General features: G+C 40.9%; 1 pseudogene; it reads left to right on the top strand.

Moving 5' to 3' along the window:
- Positions 1 to 2,222: 2,222 nt before the first annotated feature.
- LOC113920391 lies at positions 2,223 to 3,079 on the top strand (annotated as a pseudogene).
- Positions 3,080 to 8,805: the final 5,726 nt, after the last annotated feature.

Consider the following 8,805-nt stretch of genomic DNA (forward strand, 5'->3'; position numbering starts at 1 on the left):
GTGATTCTAATGTGCAGCAAGATTTGAGGACTATTTTTACATTTAATTCCATTCAACTTGAATTACATTTCCTTTTGTAGTTTAATTATATTTTCCATATTTCCATGTGTAAATTTCTCAGCTTAGAGTTAAAAAGCTTCTTGTTCCTCCAACTGTGGATCCTCATTTGCTCATCCAGTCAAGAAGAGCTTTTTATCTTTAAAATAGAAAACTGACTCTGCTTGTCTTAAGCTTATGTATAACGAGGGAAAGTGTCACTTTGGGGGGCATGGGGCTGAGAACATCCTTTACTGTTTAACAACCATTGTGTACAAAGAATAGCAAAGCCTTACTTCCTGGCAGAATAGGAGTTAACTGTGTCATGGGACTTGAGGGGTTCTTGGCAGAACATTTGATTTAAATATCTGTTTTACTCTTGCTGCCACATTAGCAGAACTTCTGTCATTAGAGATTCATGTATTTGGATTAAGATTTCACCTCTTTAGGAGCTTTTCATTAGTCATAAATAATCCTAGAAGGATTCATTAAGACCTTTGTGTGAGAGCTCATCGGGTCACTGTTGCTTGCAATAAGAGGAGGCATATACAATTACCATTTGTAATAGACTTTGTCTCTTTCTCTATGCTCTCCATAAAGGCAGAGCTGTGCTTGTATTAGCTATTATGTCCCCAGCACCTAACTCAGTGTCTGGACAAAGCAGATTATAGTAAATGCCTTTGAATGAATGAATGATGAATAAAAGAATGAATGATCACACGAGCAAATGGATAGCCACAATTAGTTATGAATCCTGAAAGAATAGAAAGAGATAGAAAAAAAAAAAAGAATTGTTGGAGGAAAAACATTACCATGTCACAGTTGTCCTGGAGTTTGAAGCTTTGCACAACCTTATCTCATAAAGTATGTTAAAGACAATTCCCTAATAGTTCCATTTTGAGGCTGTTGACTTTTTTTGCTGGGATGTTCCCCCACCATCTTTTTTCTTCAATAATATTAATAAAAAGTACAATCAGAGCTATCATTTATTGAGCTTTTATTAAGAACCAGACATTATACTAATTACTTAGGTATTTTTATTGATCCTCTCAATAACTCTATGAGGCGGGTATTTTCATTACCAATTTACAGATGAGGAGACCTAAACTTACAGAGGATATGTAAGTTCTGACAATCAAATGGTAGATGTGGGATTTGAGCCACAATCTGTCTGATTGGTTTCATTGGATCCTGATGCTCCTCCTTTCATCTGCTTTCCCTGGCCTCAACATATACTCTTTCTCCTTCTATCTCTTTCACACAGTCACACATACACCTTAGGCATGAGGATGCAATTTACCCTCTCTGAATATATGGTAGCCTGAAGAGGTTTGAGTTGGGAGGCTACAGGCAATATTCCAACAATAAGGATCAACACAGCTTCTGGAATTGAACTTAAAATGCACACAGTTTCTCCACAGCCAATATGCAGAGGAAAATATGGTGAGGTGTTAACGTATTTTGTTCCACAAGGAACAGTGGGAAGGGTCTTGAAACAGCAATTAAATACTCTGCCTCAGTAATCCAGTTGTCATTTTTGCTTAAAACTTATTGGCCAAGGGTGCCTGGGTGGCTCAGTTGGTTAAACGTCTGCCTTCAGGTCAGGTCATGATCCCAGAGTCCTGGGGCATCGGGCTCCCTGTTCAGTGGGGAGCTGGCTTCTCCCCCAGCCCCTCCCCGCTGCTCATGTGCTCGCTCTCTCAAATAAATAAAATCTTTAAAAAAAATTATTGGCCAGAACAAGCCACATAATCCCACTCATCCAGAAGAAGGTAGGTAAACACAATCCTACCAGGTATCCAAAGGGGCATGGGGACAATGTGGTCAGTGGGTAGTACTAATGACTATGACAGGAGAGACTTGATATGATTTATATTTGTAAAGTATCATGTTGGCTATTATATGGAGAATATATCATGGAAGCAAGAGCAGAATAAGCAAGAATACTGGTTTAGGGACTACTTCAGTTACCCATGAAAGACATGCTAATGGTACGGAAGTTGTTAGCAGAAGCAGGAACCTCAGGTTGAGATGAGACAGGTGGTGCCAAGGAGGGACTGCCCTGCACTGCCTCCCTGAAATACCACGAGTAGGCTGGTCTGAGGGCTCCCAGGGGATGTCGTGTGGCCTCCTACCCAGCCAGCACCCTGAGCATAGGGTTGCGTCCTGTGTGCACATGATCAAGGATGGGGACCAAGAGCAGTCTGGTCAAGAGCTATAGCTACCTGCTCAAGTTCTTGCTGATGGACGACAGCGACGTGGGCCACAGCAAGATCCTGGAGCACATTCAAGAAGGTACCGCCTAGGCTGCGTTAATCCTGCAGTAACCGGATCGACTACTAGATGACTACCATCCTGCAGTGGGGCCAGTGGGTCAAGCTGGAGTTCTCGAACATGTCTGGTCAGCACAGGTTGCGCACGGTGTTCAGGGGCGCTCAGGGGATCCTCCTGGTGTATGGCATCACTAACAGCCGGTCCTTTTATAGCGCAAATGAGTGTATTGAGGAGATCAATGAGCATGCCCCCCAGGGTCTCCAGGATCCTGGCTGGGAACTTGCCACACCTGGCCTTCAAATAGCAAGTCGTGATAGAACAGGTGTTCCTGCACTGAAAAGAACTGCCCAACCTTATTCAAGGTTAGCCAGCTGTACAACCTCAGCATCATCAAGTCGTTCACTCAACTGTCCGGCATCATGTTCATGCAGCACAGCATGGAAAAGACCTGTTGGCCCAGCCACGTGCTCAGGCCATTGTCTCCTACACTCCTGTACCCCTCAAAGACAAACTCCCACTGCCAGTTACCTCAAGTCCTTATCAATTGGCAACTGCATCCAGGATGCACCTGTGCTGCTACTCACTGGCAGATGGGGTAAGCAATGGTGTGGCCACAAGGGCTACAGCCTCAGGAGGTCCGAGTCTATCTGTCTCAGAACTGCTTGTGGAGCAAACGCGGTATCTATTGGGGCAGGCCAGATGCGCTCTGGCAGGGTTCGCCCTTGGCGAATGCCCCTGGCCCAGCTGGGAAGCATCGGGAAGCGCCTAGTGGGTTAGGCTGTCTCAGCCAGAACAAGCCCCGCCAAGGGCTGCAAGGCTTGTGCTGTGGGAAAATTAGGCAGAACAAGTCTAGGGCCCCGTGGTACAGCTGAGAAGTGGCCAGGAGGCAGTCCCTAGAAACCCAGGAGGCCTGGGTCTCCTTTATTTATATAGATGTTTTACCTCTTTTGTACATTTTTAAATCACCGGCAGGGCATCTTCAATGTAGTCAAGTGGTTCCCATGTCAGCTGTGGGGATGAACTTGAGACATTTGGAGAGGAAGGGTATTTGAGGCAAAGACGGGAAAGCTCTGCTGTCAAAACTTCAATCTTTCCTTGAAATCACATACACTTCACACAAGGGAATGGGGGCTGTGCGGGGGCCACTGGAAACATAGGGAATAAGTGAACCCTTTGGAAGCTTTGGGCAATAAGTACCACCCCTGGCTAACTGCACCAGCCTTTATGAGGACCATGGGTTTTTGTTTTTTCATTTTGCTTTGTTTTGTTTTTTAAATTGGTGTCTCGTTTTAAGGTAGAGCAAACACAACTTTAGTGATGGATTGAGAAAAATGTTTCAAGGGTGATTGATGAGTTTTGGCATGAGCACCCGGGTCAATTAAGCTGTTTATTGGTAGAATATTAATGGTAAGGACTAGATTAGAGATGGTAGTGAGAATCAAGATGCTTGCTTTTTTTTGGATATGTTAATTATTAATGCCTAGGTTTACCAGACAAAAGTACAGGGGAAGGTTAAGGAGTCATCAGCTTAGAGGTGATGATGTGTATACCTGAGAATCACCATGAGACCATCTAAGAAGTGAGTATCGTAGAGAAGATAGAAGAACAAAATTACCGATACCTTGGACAATGTGGGTAGAAAGTGTGTTTTATTACTACTATTTTGAATATTGGAGACTAACAATGCATTTGTATTGTGATGGGAAATGGGTGATTCAGGGAAGATGTGGAGTACCTGCAAGAGCAAATTCCTTGGGAGGGAGAGAAGAATTAGGATAACTTCAAACTCACTTTGAAAAGTATAACACGCTAATTCAGGAAAGTTCTATTAGTAGGAGTAAACTATGCCCTCCAGAAAGAAAAACTTGGTCCTGACTTTAAACTGTCAGTGATAAAGCCTGAGAAAAAAACCCTAGATGTGCATTAAAAAATTCTGAGAGATGACTTCAAACAACCCTAAACTTTCTTCTAAAACTTGGGGCATAGCATCAACATGATATAATTTAGATCGTGAAGTCCAGCTGATTTAGTGACTCTAAAATCCCACCAAAAGAGTGCCAATGCTAACTTCATTGCTAATGTCCTTGTAAGATTCTCCTGCCTGGTTCAAATTAAAAACTCTCCCAAGATTTCCTTCAGTTACAAAACAAAGAAATATGTTCTAATCAACATGCATAATTATGCATATTATAGTGTGAAGATGATCAACTCGTCTCTTGGAAATTTATGGTAACCACGATTTAATTGTGTTCTCCTAGGGTTTCAACACAGCCTCTCTGGTTCCTGGGCAATTTCCTTCCCCCACAATTAGCCACAGTTCTATATAAAGGGGAGTGTACTCTCCCCATTCTCTCCTTACCCTACTGCTCTATGATATCAGCTTTTACTACCTGAAAATGTTATTATTCCGATATCAATAATGGCCATTGTATTAGCCTGGTAAACCTTCCATAACAAAATACCAAAGACTGGGTAGCTCAAACAACAGAAATGTATTTTCTCACAGTTCTGGAGACTAGAAGTCCAAGATCCAAGTGTGGGCAAGGTTGGTTTCTGCTGAGGTGTCTCTCCTTGGCTTGCAGACAGCTGCCTTCTCTCTGTGTCCTCACATGGCCTTTCCTCTTTGCAAGTGCAATCCTGGTGTCTCTCAAGGACACCAGTCCTATTTGTTTTGCAATCCCTCCCACCTTATGAAGTTATTTAACCTTAATTGCCTCTATAAAGACCCTATCTCTAAATACAGTCATATTAGGGGTAAGGGCTTCCAAATGTGAATACAATTAATTCCGTTGCAACCATCTTTCTAATAAATTCAATGGCAATTCTGGCTTTACTTGAATAATGTTGTTTATTTCATACTTTTTATAACTCTCTCCTACAAAAATTATTTTTAGTCCCCCTCAATTTCCATGCCACGACCCTTTTTTTTATTGTGCTTTTTCATTGGCTATTCCTACTCTTTCTCCATTCAAATTTCTCACCTCACACCTTCCCCTAATTTTTGTTAATCTCTAGACTCAATCCTGAGCCCCCTCTTAAAATGATCTCACTAAGGGGTATTATTCATGCCACAGTGCAAACACGACCTGCTTAGTACTGATACACACTTTTATAACTTTAGCCTAGACCATTCCTCAAGCCTCAGAGTCACATGTATTCACTTTCTATTGAGCATCCTGGAATCTACTAAACATTTCTAAGATACACACAGGAGTTCAAACCATAGTTGGTTCTCGATATGTATTTGTTGAGTTCCTTAAATTCACTCATTCATTCATTTGAAAATAGTCATTGATCATCTACTAAAAAGAAGGCACTGTTTTAGGTACTTGGAATACATCTGTGAACAGGAGAGATCAAGATCCTTATCCTCAAGGAGCTCCCATCATAGCAGATAAGCAATGGTCAATGAACATGTTAATCAATGGAAGATGTTAAGTGCTAAGATTAAAGAAAAAGTAGAGCAAGATAAGGGGGATCAGGAATGGGGACAAGGCGGAGGGTTGAAGGATTAAATTAGATGTTCAAAAGAACCTCATTGAGAAAGGGAGATTTGAACAAAGGTTTGAAGGAAGTGAATGAATAAATACAGTTAACCACAGGCATCTCAAGTCCAAATACTCCATTTCCAGCACATCTCTTTCCTAATATTCTCGATGTGACTGTCATTCATTCTTCTACTAAAGTGACCATACAAATCTATCTGCCAAAATGGGACACACCAGAGTATAAAAGGATAGTACTACAGGCCTGGACAAACTTGGGTGTCTGGATATGTGGATAACTAGCTGTCACCCCAGGCAGAAACCTGCCAGTCATCTTTGCTTTCTCCCACTCCCTCATTTCTCTCTTCTCCCACATCTTCTCCCAATAGATCACCAAGACCTTCTGAAATTACCTCTAGAATATCTCCTCTTCTGCACTTCTACTACTGCTGTCTCCATTCAGGATCTCAGGATCTGTGACTAGGATAGACAGTTGAGCTTAAAAATGATCCCTTGTTCTCTCCATCCATTTCCCCTCAAATTCCTTCCCTATACCTCAGGCAGAATCTTCTTAAACACTCAAATCTGACACTCTCGCTTAAAATATTTTTTTGAGAGAAAGAGGGGAGTGACAAGTGTGGGTAGAGAACACATACAGAGGGCTGACAAGAACAGGCCCATGCTGGTCCCAAACACTCTCCTTGTGGCCATCACCTACTCACCATGTGTAGGCCAACCTGGCCCGTGAGTTCTTGCCACAATCCTGCTCTGCTGAATGCCTTCCCCAAAAGGTAAGAACACGGGAGAATCAGCCTGTTTATCTTTGAAAGCCACAATTTCTGCAACTTCAAGTCTAAAACTCAGTGCCTTACAAAGATTAAATGCCCATTATTTGTCCTTAAGATGTGGGAAATTAAAAATATATCAGATCTCTCTGTATTTCCTATTTCAGCCCAAATGAATCCAATTAGGTTTCACTGCAAACTATAAAATACTCTAGGCCTATTTCCTCTTTAAATTGATTATAAATGTTGATGCTCTTAAGTATAAGTGCAAATTAATCTAGGGAATTCCATGAAATTTTATTTCTTAATTAAGCAATTTAAACTAAATTACTTAACTAAAATGACTACTCTGGCTCCTAAAATTGTTCAAGGTCAGACAAATGTAATCAAATGTAACATAGTGATTTTTCACTTGGCATAAACCCTTTTGTCAAACTCATTTCACTGCTTTGGACGTGATAGAGAGGAGAGGTTCCACTCTCGAGGAGGGTGACCTCTATTGAGACTGGGAGGCAAGACTAGGTGACGACACTCAGGCCAATTGCAGAAGTTTTTGGAAAATGGAAACGTGATTTCCATTAAACTGAGAAAGGGACCGAGGGCTTAGACTGCCCAGAAATTAAACTTTCTACTGATACACATCTGGCAATGCTCCAGTGAGTGCAATCCATTTGGCCAGCCAGATGGACTAGTCCTGGCAGCTTTTCTGTCTCATGCACAAAGCACTTCAGCCTGGGGAAGAGAAAAATCCCCAAACAAAAATATAAATAGAGAAGACTCCAGCATTGTGGCTAAACAATGGAGAAGACTTGTGGTCTTACAAATGAGATTTCTACAACATTGTGCATTTCAGACATTCCAACTGTTACCTTTTTTTCTTGATTTTTAATAGCTTATTTATCATGGGTGAGGGATGAGATTACTTATCTGAGGCCCCATGCTTTTGGCAGAAAACCTTTATAATGCTCAGTTACTCTCTCCTGGGGGAAAGAAGGCAATTTCTAGCCTCTGTCTGAGAGAAGATACTAAATAATACCAACAAAGAATGTTGATAAAATCCTAACTGAAAAAGATCATTTGAAAATGCAAACTTTTACACTGTTGATTATTAAAGGGACTCAGGCTAAAAGGGTGGACTCACCCAAGAGATTATTTTTTTCTCATTTGGGAAGACTTATTCTTTTCTCATTTTCTAACACCATGAGTCCAGTTCAAGTCCCCCATTAGCCTGAATGACAATTTTCTTCTGTCAGTCAAACTGTGCATCTGAGTTGAAGTCCATTGATAATCCATCAGCTGAACTGCCATGGCTACTCAATAATCATGGCCCATTTCTGATTCCTTAATCATGGCCCAATTCCCATCCTTAAGTCGGATGCCTAGTTGAGGATGTGACATCCCCTGAGTAGTCTAAGCATGTTTTCTCTTTCCTCACCCAGAGTTTGCTAAGGGAGGAATACAGAGATAGAAATCCATTCTAAGCACTCATCCCTATGTATGGCTTTCATAATTATGGACTTCTGAAATTATTCTAAATATATATTTTAACTCACTTATCAATAGGTTATTGGAGGGGTAGGTTGGAAGTTGTGGCATAAAATTTTAAAAAAATTAATGTCTTTTATAAATAAAATCTTAAAAAAGTTAATGTATTTTACGTACTGAACTTTTTTATCTAATACATTATTTTTTGTCTTTAAATACATGGAGTCATCCAAAACTTAAAATATGGTCCTTCCTTCCATATCTCTTTCCCTCTCTTCCTTCTAGCAAAGATTTACTTACATCCCATTCTGTGCCAGGTACCACACTGGGGATTTGTGTGAATTATCCAATACAATAAAGCATTTGAAGTGAATTCCAGGTTTTGCATGTAAACTACCTACATTTCCACTAGCCAATCTTTAAGTTTCTTCCATTATTTGCATCTTGACGAGATGTCAAGTTCCAGATCAAATATCATAAACAAGAGCTCCCATGTGGAATATTTTCCAACGTTTGATTGTGGTTCTTGTGTTGGGCTATATATTATCTAGCTTGTTTGGAGAACTAGATTCCTTAACCCAGTCTCATCTTCATTCAGAAATAATGGGAATTTCCTTTCTTTGTTTCAAGTAAGTAGTAATATAATTTTCTGTCTTTTAATGCCAGCTCCCTTTTCAGAATCAATCCTTTCACTCTTCCCAGCACTTCTGCATCCAGTCCTTTATGACCACGGGCTCAAG

The sequence above is a fragment of the Zalophus californianus genome, chromosome 3 (assembly GCF_009762305.2).
Source record: "Zalophus californianus isolate mZalCal1 chromosome 3, mZalCal1.pri.v2, whole genome shotgun sequence".
Taxonomy (NCBI): Eukaryota; Metazoa; Chordata; class Mammalia; order Carnivora; family Otariidae; genus Zalophus; species Zalophus californianus.